Below are 12,493 nucleotides of genomic sequence, written 5' to 3'. Positions count from 1 at the left end.
CCTTTTCAGTTCTTAACTGAATTCTTGCAGATATGTGATACTGTTAAGACTAATGGAGTAGATCCTGAAGTCTACAAGCTCATGCTTTTCCCTTTTGCTGTAAGAGACATAGCTAGATTATGGTTGGATTCTCAACCCAAAGACAGCCTGAACTCTTGGGATAAGCTGGTCACGGCTTTCTTAGCCAAGTACTTTCCTCCTCAAAAGCTGAGCAAGCTTAGAGCTGATGTTCAAACTTTCAGACAGAAAGAAGGTGAATCCCTCTATGAAGCTTGGGAAAGATACAAACAGTTGACCAAAAAGTGTCCTTCTGACATGCTTTCAGAATGGACCATCCTGGATATATTCTATGATGGTTTATCTGAGTATCAAAGATGTCATTGGATACCTCTGCAGGTGGATCCATTCACCTAAAGAAAACGCCTGCAGAAGCTCAAGAACTCATTGACATGGTTGCTAATAACCAGTTCATGTACACTTCTGAAAGGAATCCTGTGAGTAATGGGATGCCTATGAAGAAGGGAGTTCTTGAAGTTGATACTCTGAATGCCATATTGGCTCAGAATAAAATATTGACTCAGCAAGTCAATATGATCTCTCAGAGTCTGCATGGAATGCAAGCTGCATCCAACAGTACTCAAGAGGCATCTTCTGAAGAAGAAGCCTATGATCCTGAGAACCCTGTAATAGCAGAGGTAAATTACTTAGGTGAACCTTATGGAAACACCTATAACTCATCATGGAGAAATCATCCAAATTTCTCATGGAAGGATCAGAAGCCTCAACAAGGCTTTAATAATGGTGGAAGAAACAGGTTTAACAATAATAAACCTTTTCCATCATCCACTCAGCAACAGACAGAGAACTCTGAACAAAATACTTCGAATTTGGCAAACTTAGTCTCTGATATGTCCAAGGCCACTGTAAGTTTCATGAATGAAACAAGATCTTTCATTAGAAATTTGGAAGCACAAGTGGGCCAGCTGAGTAAAAGGATCACTGAAATCCCTCCTAGTACTCTCCCAAGCAATACAGAAGAGAACCCAAAAGGAGAGTGCAAGGCCATTGACATAAGCACCATGGCCGAACCTGTAAGGGAAGGAGAGGACGTGAATCCTAAGGAGGAAGACCTCCTGGGACGTTCAGTGATCAATAAGGAGCTTCCCTCTGAGGAACCAAAGGACTCTGAGGCTCATCTAGAGACCATAGAGATTCCATTGAACCTCCTTATGCCCTTCATGAGCTCTGATGAGTATTCCTCTTCTGAAGAGAATGAGGATGTTACTGAAGAGCAAACTGCCAAGTTTCTTGGTGCAATCATGAAGCTGAATGCCAAATTATTTGGCATTGATACTTGGGAAGTTGAACCTCCCTTGTTCATCAATGAACTAAGTGATCTGGATCAACTGACATTGCCTCAGAAGAGACAGGATCCTGGAAAGTTCATAATACCCTGCACCATAGGCACCATGATCTTTAAGGCTCTGTGTGACCTTGGTTCAGGAATAAACCTCATGCCCCTCTCTGTAATAGAGAAACTGGGAATCTATGGGGTGCAAGCTGCTAAAATCTCACTAGAGATGGCAGACAGCTCAAGAAAACAGGCTTATGGACAAGTAGAAGATGTATTAGTAAAGGTTGAGGGCCTTTACATACCTGCTGATTTTATAGTCCTGGATACTGGAAAGGAAGAGGATGAATCCATCATCCTAGGAAGACCTTTCCTGGCCACAGCAAGAGCTGTGATTGATGTTGACAGGGGTGAACTAGTCCTTCAATGGAATGAGGACTCCCTTGTGTTTAAAACTCAAGGATCTCCCTCTGCAACCATGGAGAGGAAGCATGAAAAGCTTCTCTCAAAGCAGAGTCAACCAAAGCCCCCACAGTCAAACTCTAAGTTTGGTGTTGGGAGGCCACAACCAAACTCTAAGTTTGGTGTTGAACTCCCATATCCAAACTCTAAGTTTGGTGTTGGAGAGTCTCAACAAAGCTCTGCACATCTGTGAGGCTCCATGAGAGCCCACTGTCAAGCTATTGACATTAAAGAAGCGCTTGTTGGGAGCCAATCCAATGTTTATCTAATTCTTATTTTTATTGTTTTTCATGTTTTCTTAGGTTCATGATCATATGGAGTCACAAAATAAACAAAAAAATCAAAAACGGAATCAAAAACAGCAGAAGAAAAATCACACCCTGGAGGAGCATCTGTCTGGCGTTCAAACGCCAGAACAGAGCATAGTTCTGGCGTTCAAACGCCAGAACAGAGCATAGTTCTGGCGTTGAACGCCCAGAATGGGAGCATCCTGGCGCTGAATGCCCAGAACAAGCATGGTTCTGGCGTTCAACGCCAGAAATGGCAGCAAAGGGGCGTTGAACGCCCAAAATGGGCACCAACCTGGTGCTGAACGCCCAGAGTTGTGTGCAAGGGCATTTTGCATGCCTAAATTGGTGCAGGGATGTAAATGCCTTGACACCCCAAGATCTGTGGACCCCACAGGATCCCCACCTACCTTTACTCACTCTCTTCTCTCTTCTCAATCATCCTCTATTCCCAATAAACACTCATCCCTTCTGTCTTCCATTTACCACTCACACCCATACACCCACTTACCTTCAAAAATTCAACATCTCTTCCCCACCCAATCCCACCCATATGGCCGAATACACACAGCCATCCATCTCCTCCATATCCTCTTCTTCTTCTATTCTTTCTTCTTTTGCTCGAGGGCGAGCAACATTCTAAGTTTGGTGTGGTAAAAGCATAGCTTTTTTGTTTTTTCTATAACCATTGATGGCACCTAAGGCCAGAGAAACCTCTAGAAAGAGGAAAGGGAAGACAAAAGCTTCCATCAAGGGTCTATAGCTCAGTGGTAGAACATTTGACTGTAAATCAAGAGATCCCTGAGATACCTCAGGGGATACATTTTCTTCCACACAATTATTGGAAGCAACTAAGGGTGGAACATCAAGAGCACTCCATCATCCTTCATGAAATCAGAGAAGATCTAAAAGCAATGAAGGAGGAGCGACAAAGACAAGGAAGAGACATAGAAGAGCTCAAGGACATCATTAGTTCCTCAAGAAGGAAACGCCACCATTACTAAGGTGGATTCATTCCTTGTTCTTATTTCTTCTGTTTTTCGTTTTCTATGTTATATGCTTATCTGTGTTTGTGTCTTCATTACATGATCATTAGTAGTTAGCAACTATGTCTTAAAGTTATAAATGTCCTATGAATCCATCACCTCTCTTAAATGAAAAATGTTTTAATTCAAAAGAACAAGAAGTACATGAGTTTCGAATTTATCCTTGAACTTAGTTTAATTATATTGATGTGGTGGCAATGCTTCTTGTTTTCTGAATGTATGCTTGAACAGTGCATATGTCTTTTGAAGTTGTTGTTTAAGAATGTTAAATATGTTGGCTCTTGAAAGAATGATGACTAGGAGACATGTTATTTGATAATCTAAAAAATCATAAAAATGATTCTTGAAGCAAGAAAAAGCAGCAAAGAACAAAGCTTACAAAAAAAAAAAAATAGGCGAAAAAAAAAATATATAGAAAGAAAAAGAAAAAGCAAGTAGAAAAAGCCAAAGCTCTTAAAACCAAGAGGCAAGAGCAAAAAGCCAATAACCCTTAAAACCAAAAGGCAAGGGAAATAAAAAGGATCCCAAGGCTTTGAGCATCAGTGGATAGGAGGGCCTAAAGGAATAAAATCCTGGTCTAAGAGGCTAAACCAAGCTGTCCCTAACCATGTGCTTGTGGCGTGTAGGTGTCAAGTGAAAACTTGAGACTGAGCGGTTAAAGTCAAGGTCCAAAGCAAAAAAAAAGAGTGTGCTTAAGAACCCTGGACACCTCTAATTGGGGACTTTAGCAAAGATGAGTCACAATCTGAAAGGGTTCACCCAATTATGTGTCTGTGGCATTTATGTATCCGGTGGTAATACTGGAAAACAAAGTGCTTAGGGCCACGGCCAAGACTCATAAAGAAGCTGTGTTCAAGAATCATCATACTGAACTAAGAGAGTCAATAACACTATTCGAAATCTGAAGTTCCTATAGATGCCAATCATTCTGAACCTCAATAGATAAAGTGAGATGCCAAAACTATTCAAGAGGCAAAAAGCTATAAGTCCCGCTCATATGATTGAAGCTCTGTTTCATTGATAGTTTGGAATTTATAGTATATTCTATTCTTTTTATCCTATTTTGATTTTCAGTTGCTTGGGGACAAGCAACAATTTAAGTTTGGTGTTGTGATGAGCGGATAATTTATACGCTTTTTGACATTGTTTTTAGTATGTTTTTAGTAGGATCTAGTTACTTTTAGGGATTTTTTTAATAGATTTTGTGTTAAATTCACATTTCTGGACTTTACTATGAGTTTGTGTGTTTTTCTGTGATTTCAGGTATTTTCTGGCTGAAATTGAGGGACTTGAGCAGAAATCAGATTCAGAGGTTGAAAAAGGACTGCTGATGCTGTTGGATTCTGACCTCCCTGCACTCAAAGTGGATTTTCTGGAGCTACCAAACTCGAAATGGCGCGCTTCCAATTGCGTTGGAAAGTAGACGTCCAGGGCTTTCCAGAAATATATAATAGTCCATACTTTGGCCAAGAATAGACGACGTAAACTGGCGTTCAACGCCAGCTTTCTACCCAAATTTGGCGTCCAGCGCCAGAAAAGGATCCAAAACCAGAGTTGAACGCCCAAACTGGCACAAAAACTGGCGTTCAACTCCACAAATGGCCTCTGCACGTGCAACACTTAAGCTCAGCCCAAACACACACCAAGTGGGCCCCGGAAGTGGATTTATACATCAAATACTTACTCATGTAAACCCTAGTAGCTAGTTTATTATAAATAGGACCTCTTACTATTGTATTAGGCATCTTGGGATTACCTTATGATCCTTTGATCACGTTTTGGGGGCTGGCCATCTCGGCCATGCCTGGACCTTTCACTTATGTATTTTCAACGGTAGAGTTTCTACACTCCATAGATTAAGGTGTGGAGCTCTGCTGTTCCTCAAAGATTAATGCAAAGTACTACTGTTTTCCATTCAATTCATCTTATTTCGCTTCTAAGATATCCATTCGCACCCAAGAACGTGATGAAGGTGATGATTATGTGTGACGCTCATCATCCTTCTCCCTTATGAACGCGTGCCTGACAAACACTTCTGTTCTACATGAAATAAGCTAAAATGAATATCTCTTAGATCTCCTAACCGGAATCTTCGTGGCGTAAGCTAGAATGATGGCGGCATTCAAGAGAATCCGGAAGGTCTAAACCTTGTCTGTGGTATTCCGAGTAGGATTCAATGATTGAATGACTGTGACGAGCTCCTAACTCGCGATTGCAGGGCGTTAGTGACAGACGCAAAAGGATAGTAAATCCTATTCCAGCATGATCGAGAACCGACAGATGAATAGCCGTGCCGTGACAGGGTGCGTGAGCATATTATTCACTGAGAGGATAAGATGAAGCCATTGACAAGGGTGATGCCTCCAGACGATTAGCCGTGCCGTGACAGGGCATTGGATCATTTTCCCGAGAGATGACCGAAAGTAGCCATTGACAGTGGTGATGTATCACATAAAGCCAGCCATGGAAAGGAGTAAGACTGATTGGATGAAGATAGCAGGAAAGCAGAGGTTCAGAGGAACGAAAAGCATCTCCATTCGCTTATCTGAAATTCCTACCAATGATTCACATAAGTACCTCTATCCCTATCCTATTTTACTATATAATATTCGAAAACACCATTATCACTTTATATCTGCCTGACTGAGATTTACAAGGTGACCATAGCTTGCTTCATACCAACAATCTCCGTGGGATTCGACCCTTACTCACGTAAGGTATTACTTGGACGACCCAGTGCACTTGCTGGTTAGTTGTATCGAAGTTGTGACAAATTATGAATGTGTAATCACGATTACGCATACCAAGTTGCTCACATGCCAGGAATAGTTCGAGCCTGGAGATCACAATTTCGTGCACCAAGTTTTTGGCGCCGTTGCCGGGGATTGTTCGAGTTTGGACAACTGACGGTTCATCTTGTTGCTCAGATTAGGTAATTTTCTTTTTGTCTTGTTTTCAAAAAATTTTTCAAAAACCTTTCAAAAATTCTTCCTTTGTTTTCGAAAAAAAAAATTCTTAAAATAAAATTTTTTCAAAAATATATTTTCCTTTCAGAATTTTTAAGAATGAATTCTAGTGTTTCATGGAGCATGTTGAAGCCTGGCTGGCTGTAAAGCCATGTCTCAACTCTTATACTCAAGAAAAGAGCTTCTTTATCTTTCTTAGCCAATTGGCTGTTGAATGTAAGGAATGTCAGGCGTGTCATGTCTTAGTTACATACTAAAGCTTGGCTGGCTATTAAGCCATGCCTGACCCTTTGATTGGAGCTTTAGAGCATAAGATTCCTGGAATTCATATTAAAAATTTTGGAATCCTTATTTTCTTTTTCAAAATTATTTTCGAAAAACATAAAATAAAAATCCAAAAAAAAATTAGAAAATCATAAAAATCAAAAATATTTTTGTGTTTCTTGTTTGAGTCTTGAGTCATATCATAAGTTTGGTGTCACTTGCATATGCATCTTGCATTTTTTCGAAATATCATGCATTCATAGTGTTCTTCATGATCTTCAAGTTGTTCTTGGTAAGTCTTCTTGTTTGATCTTGATGATTTTTGTTTTGTTTCTTTTCATGTTTATCATATGCATTCTTGAATTCTTAGTGTCTAAGCATTAAAGAATTCTAAGTTTGGTGTCTTGCATGTTTTCTTTGCATTAAAAAATTTTTCAAAAATATGTTCTTGATGTTCATCATGACATTCATAGTGTTCTTGGTGTTCATCTTGACATTCATAGCATTCTTGCATGCATTCATTGTTTTGATATAAAAATTTCATGCATTGCATCATTTTTCTTGTTTTTCTCTCTCATCATAAAAATTCAAAAATTAAAAAAATATATATATATCTTTCCCTTTTTCTCTCATCAAATTCGAAAATTGAGTTGACTTTTTCAAAAATTTTTAAAAATCAAAGTTGTTCCTTATGAGTCAAATCAAATTTTCAATTTGAAAATCTTATCTTTTTCAAAATCTTTTTCAAAAATCAAATCTTTTTCAAAATTCTTAGTTATTTTCGAAATTAAAAAAATATTTTTCAAAAATCTTTTTCTTATTTTTATATCAAATTTTCGAAAATAATATAATCAATTAATGTTTTGATTCAAAATTTGAAGTTTGTTACTTGCTTGTTAAGAAAGATTCAAACTTTAAGTTCTAGAATCATATCTTGTGATTTCTTATGAATCAAGTCATTAATTGTGATTTTAAAAATCAAATCTTTTTCAAAAACTAATTTCTATCATATCTTTTCAAAAAAATATCTTCTTATCTTATCTTTTTCAAAAATTTGATTTCAAAATATCTTCTCTAACTTCCCAACTTCTTATCTTTTCAAATTTGTTTCAACTAACTAACTAACTTCTTGTTTGTTTCTTAACTTTTTCAAAACTACCTAACTAACTCTCTCTCTCTCTAATTTTCGAAAATATCTTCCCTCTTTTTCAAAAATTTCTTTTTTATTAACTAATTATTTTTATTTTTTATTAAAAAAAAATTTCGAAAAAATACTAACTTTTTCAAAAACTATTTTCAAAATCACTAACTCTTTTTCAAAAATTGTTTTTGAAAATTCACTTCCCCTCTCATCTTCTTCTATTTGTTTATTGATATACTAATATCTTTCCTTCAACTCTCCAAAAATCCGAACCCCCTCTCTCTCTGAGTTCAGATTTTCTTCCCTTCTTTTCTTCTACTAACACAAGGATCCCTATACTGTGGTATAAAGGATCCATATTATTATTACTATTTTTTCTGTGCCTTCTTCTTTGTCATATGAGCAGGAGCAAGGATAAGAACATTCTTGTGGAAGCAGATCCAGAACCTGAAAGGACTCTGAAGAGAAAATTAAGAGAAGCTAAAATACAACAATCCAGAGATAACTTTCAGAAATTTTCGAACAGGCAGAGGAGATGGCAGCCGAAAATAATAATAATGTAAGGAAGATGCTTGGTGACTTTACTGCACCTAATTCCAATTTACATGGAAGAAGCATCTCCACCTGCCATTGGAGCAAACAACTTTGAGCTGAAACCTCAATTAGTTTCTCTGATGCAGCAGAACTGCAAGTTTCATGGACTTCCATCTGAAGATCCTTTTCAGTTCTTAACTGAATTCTTGCAGATATGTGATACTGTTAAGACTAATGGAGTAGATCCTGAAGTCTACAGGCTCATGCTTTTCCCTTTTGCTGTAAGAGACATAGCTAGATTATGGTTGGATTCTCACCCAAAGACAGCCTGAACTCTTGGATAAGCTGGTCACGGCTTTCTTAGCCAAGTACTTTCCTCCTCAAAAGCTGAGCAAGCTTAGAGCTGATGTTCAACTTTCAGACAGAAAGAAGGTGAATCCTCTATGAAGCTTGGGAAAGATACAAACAGTTGACCAAAAAGTGTCCTTCTGACATGCTTTCAGAATGGACCATCCTGGATATATTCTATGATGGTTTATCTGAGTTATCAAAGATGTCATTGGATACCTCTGCAGGTGGATCCATTCACCTAAAGAAAACGCCTGCAGAAGCTCAAGAACTCATTGACATGGTTGCTAATAACCAGTTCATGTACACTTCTGAAAGGAATCCTGTGAGTAATGGGATGCCTATGAAGAAGGGAGTTCTTGAAGTTGATACTCTGAATGCCATATTGGCTCAGAATAAAATATTGACTCAGCAAGTCAATATGATCTCTCAAAGTCTGCATGGAATGCAAGCTGCATCCAACAGTACTCAAGAGGCATCTTCTGAAGAAGAAGCCTATGATCCTGAGAACCCTGCAATAGCAGAGGTAAATTACTTAGGTGAACCTTATGGAAACACCTATAACTCATCATGGAGAAATCATCCAATTTCTCATGGAAGGATCAGAAGCCTCAACAAGGCTTTAATAATGGTGGAAGAAACAGGTTTAACAATAATAAACCTTTTCCATCATCCACTCAGCAACAGACAGAGAACTCTGAACAAAATACTTCGAATTTGGCAAACTTAGTCTCTGATCTGTCCAAGGCCACTGTAAGTTTCATGAATGAAACAAGATCTTTCATTAGAAATTTGGAAGCACAAGTGGGCCAGCTGAGTAAAAGGATCACTGAAATCCCTCCTAGTACTCTCCCAAGCAATACAGAAGAGAACCAAAAGGAGAGTGCAAGGCCATTGACATAAGCACCATGGCCGAACCTGTAAGGGAAGGAGAGGACGTGAATCCTAAGGAGGAAGACCTCCTGGGACGTTCAGTGATCAATAAGGAGCTTCCCTCTGAGGAACCAAAGGACTCTGAGGCTCATCTAGAGACCATAGAGATTCCATTGAACCTCCTTATGCCCTTCATGAGCTCTGATGAGTATTCCTCTTCTGAAGAGAATGAGGATGTTACTGAAGAGCAAACTGCCAAGTTTCTTGGTGCAATCATGAAGCTGAATGCCAAATTATTTGGCATTGATACTTGGGAAGTTGAACCTCCCTTGTTCATCAATGAACTAAGTGATCTGGATCAACTGACATTGCCTCAGAAGAGACAGGATCTTGGAAAGTTCATAATACCCTGCACCATAGGCACCATGATCTTTAAGGCTCTGTGTGACCTTGGTTCAGGAATAAACCTCATGCCCCTCTCTGTAATAGAGAAACTGGGAATCTATGGGGTGCAAGCTGCTAAAATCTCACTAGAGATGGCAGACAGCTCAAGAAAACAGGCTTATGGACAAGTAGAAGATGTATTAGTAAAGGTTGAGGGCCTTTACATACCTGCTGATTTATAGTCCTGGATACTGGAAAGGAAGAGGATGAATCCATCATCCTGGAAGACCTTTCCTGGCCACAGCAAGAGCTGTGATTGATGTTGACAGGGGTGAACTAGTCCTTCAATGGAATGAGGACTCCCTTGTGTTTAAAACTCAAGGATCTCCCTCTGCAACCATGGAGAGGAAGCATGAAAAGCTTCTCTCAAAGCAGAGTCAACCAAAGCCCCACAGTCAAACTCTAAGTTTGGTGTTGGGAGGCACAACCAAACTCTAAGTTTGGTGTTGAACTCCCATATCCAAACTCTAAGTTTGGTGTTGGAGAGTCTCAACAAAGCTCTGCACATCTGTGAGGCTCCATGAGAGCCCACTGTCAAGCTATTGACATTAAAGAAGCGCTTGTTGGGAGGCAATCCAATGTTTATCTAATTCTTATTTTTATTGTTTTTCATGTTTTCTTAGGTTCATGATCATATGGAGTCACAAAATAAACAAAAAAATCAAAAACGGAATCAAAAACAGCAGAAGAAAAATCACACCCTGGAGGAGCATCTGTCTGGCGTTCAAACGCCAGAACAGAGCATAGTTCTGGCGTTGAACGCCCAGATGGGAGCATCCTGGCGCTGAACGCCAGAACAAGCATGGTTCTGCCGTTCAACGCCAGAAATGGCAGCAAGGGGCTTGACGCCAAAATGGGCACCACTGGTGCTGAACGCCCGAGTTGTGTGCAAGGGCATTTTGCATGCCTAAATTGGTGCGGGTGTAATGCCTTGACACCCCAAGATCTGTGGACCCACAGGATCCCACTACTTTACTCACTCTCTTCTCTCTTCTCAATCATCCTCTATTCCCAATAAACACTCATCCCTTCTGTCTTCCATTTACCACCCACACCCATACACCCACTTACTTCAAAAATTCAACATCTCTTCCCCACCCAATCCCACCCATATGGCCGAATACACACAGCCATCCATCTCCTCCATATCCTCTTCTTCTTCTATTCTTTCTTCTTTTGCTCGAGGGCGAGCAACATTCTAAGTTTGTGTGGTAAAAGCATAGCTTTTTTGTTTTTTCTATAACCATTGATGGCACCTAAGGCCAGAGAAACCTCTAGAAAGAGGAAAGGGAAGACAAAAGCTTCCATCAAGGGTCTATAGCTCAGTGGAGAACATTTGACTGTAAATCAAGAGATCCCTGAGATACCTCAGGGGATACATTTTCTTCCACACAATTATTGGAAGCAACTAAGGTGGAACATCAAGAGCACTCCATCATCCTTCATGAAATCAGAGAAGATCTAAAAGCAATGAAGGAGGAGCGACAAAGACAAGGAAGAGACATAGAAGAGCTCAAGGACATCATTAGTTCCTCAAGAAGGAAACGCCACCATTACTAGGTGGATTCATTCCTTGTTCTTATTCTTTCTGTTTTTCGTTTTCTATGTTATATGCTTATCTGTGTTTGTGTCTTCATTACATGATCATTAGTAGTTAGCAACTATGTCTTAAGTTATAATGTCCTATGAATCCATCACCTCTCTTAAATGAAAATGTTTTAATTCAAGAACAAGAAGTACATGAGTTTCGAATTTATCCTTGAACTTAGTTTAATTATATGATGTGGTGGCAATGCTTCTTGTTTTCTGAATGTATGCTTGAACAGTGCATATGTCTTTTGAAGTTGTTGTTTAAGAATGTTAAATATGTTGGCTCTTGAAAGAATGATGACTAGGAGACATGTTATTTGATAATCTGAAAAATCATAAAAATGATTCTTGAAGCAAGAAAAGCAGCAAAGAACAAAGCTTACAAAAAAAAAAAAAATAGGCGAAAAAAAAATATATAGAAAGAAAAAGAAAAAGCAAGTAGAAAAAGCCAAAGCTCTTAAAACCAAGAGGCAAGAGCAAAAAGCCAATAACCCTTAAAACCAAAAGGCAAGGGAAATAAAAAGGATCCAAGGCTTTGAGCATCAGTGGATAGGAGGGCCTAAAGGAATAAAATCCTGGTCTAAGAGGCTAAACCAAGCTGTCCCTAACCATGTGCTTGTGGCGTGTAGGTGTCAAGTGAAAACTTGAGACTGAGCGGTTAAAGTCAAGGTCCAAAGCAAAAAAAAAGAGTGTGCTTAAGAACCCTGGACACCTCTAATTGGGGACTTTAGCAAAGATGAGTCACAATCTGAAAGGGTTCACCCAATTATGTGTCTGTGGCATTTATGTATCCGGTGGTAATACTGGAAAACAAAGTGCTTAGGCCACGGCCAAGACTCATAAAGAAGCTGTGTTCAAGAATCATCATACTGAACTAAGAGAGTCAATAACACTATTCGAAATCTGAAGTTCCTATAGATGCCAATCATTCTGAACCTCAATAGATAAAGTGAGATGCCAAAACTATTCAAGAGGCAAAAGCTATAAGTCCGCTCATATGATTGAAGCTCTGTTTCATTGATAGTTTGGAATTTATAGTATATTCTATTCTTTTATCCTATTTTGATTTTCAGTTGCTTGGGACAAGCAACATTTAAGTTTGGTGTTGTGATGAGCGGATAATTTATACGCTTTTTGACATTGTTTTTAGTAGGATCTAGTTACTTTTAGGGATTTTTTTTTAATTT

At 38.9% G+C, this 12,493-nt stretch overlaps 2 non-coding genes across 2 annotated transcripts; both read right to left on the bottom strand.

Annotated features, from left to right (window-relative positions):
* Positions 1-213: 213 nt before the first annotated feature.
* Positions 214-321, bottom strand: LOC112732097 (small nucleolar RNA R71). Its single transcript, XR_003167835.1, has one exon. It is a non-coding gene; the product is annotated as a small nucleolar RNA R71 (small nucleolar RNA).
* An 8,123-nt stretch (positions 322-8,444) lies between these two features.
* LOC112731677 (small nucleolar RNA R71) lies at positions 8,445-8,550 on the bottom strand. The gene has a single exon (XR_003167445.1). It is a non-coding gene; the product is annotated as a small nucleolar RNA R71 (small nucleolar RNA).
* Between the last annotated feature and the right edge of the window lie 3,943 nt (positions 8,551-12,493).

The sequence above is a fragment of the Arachis hypogaea genome, chromosome 12 (assembly GCF_003086295.3).
Source record: "Arachis hypogaea cultivar Tifrunner chromosome 12, arahy.Tifrunner.gnm2.J5K5, whole genome shotgun sequence".
NCBI classification, from domain to species: Eukaryota; Viridiplantae; Streptophyta; class Magnoliopsida; order Fabales; family Fabaceae; genus Arachis; species Arachis hypogaea.
This window is presented reverse-complemented; position numbering and strand designations above follow the sequence as displayed.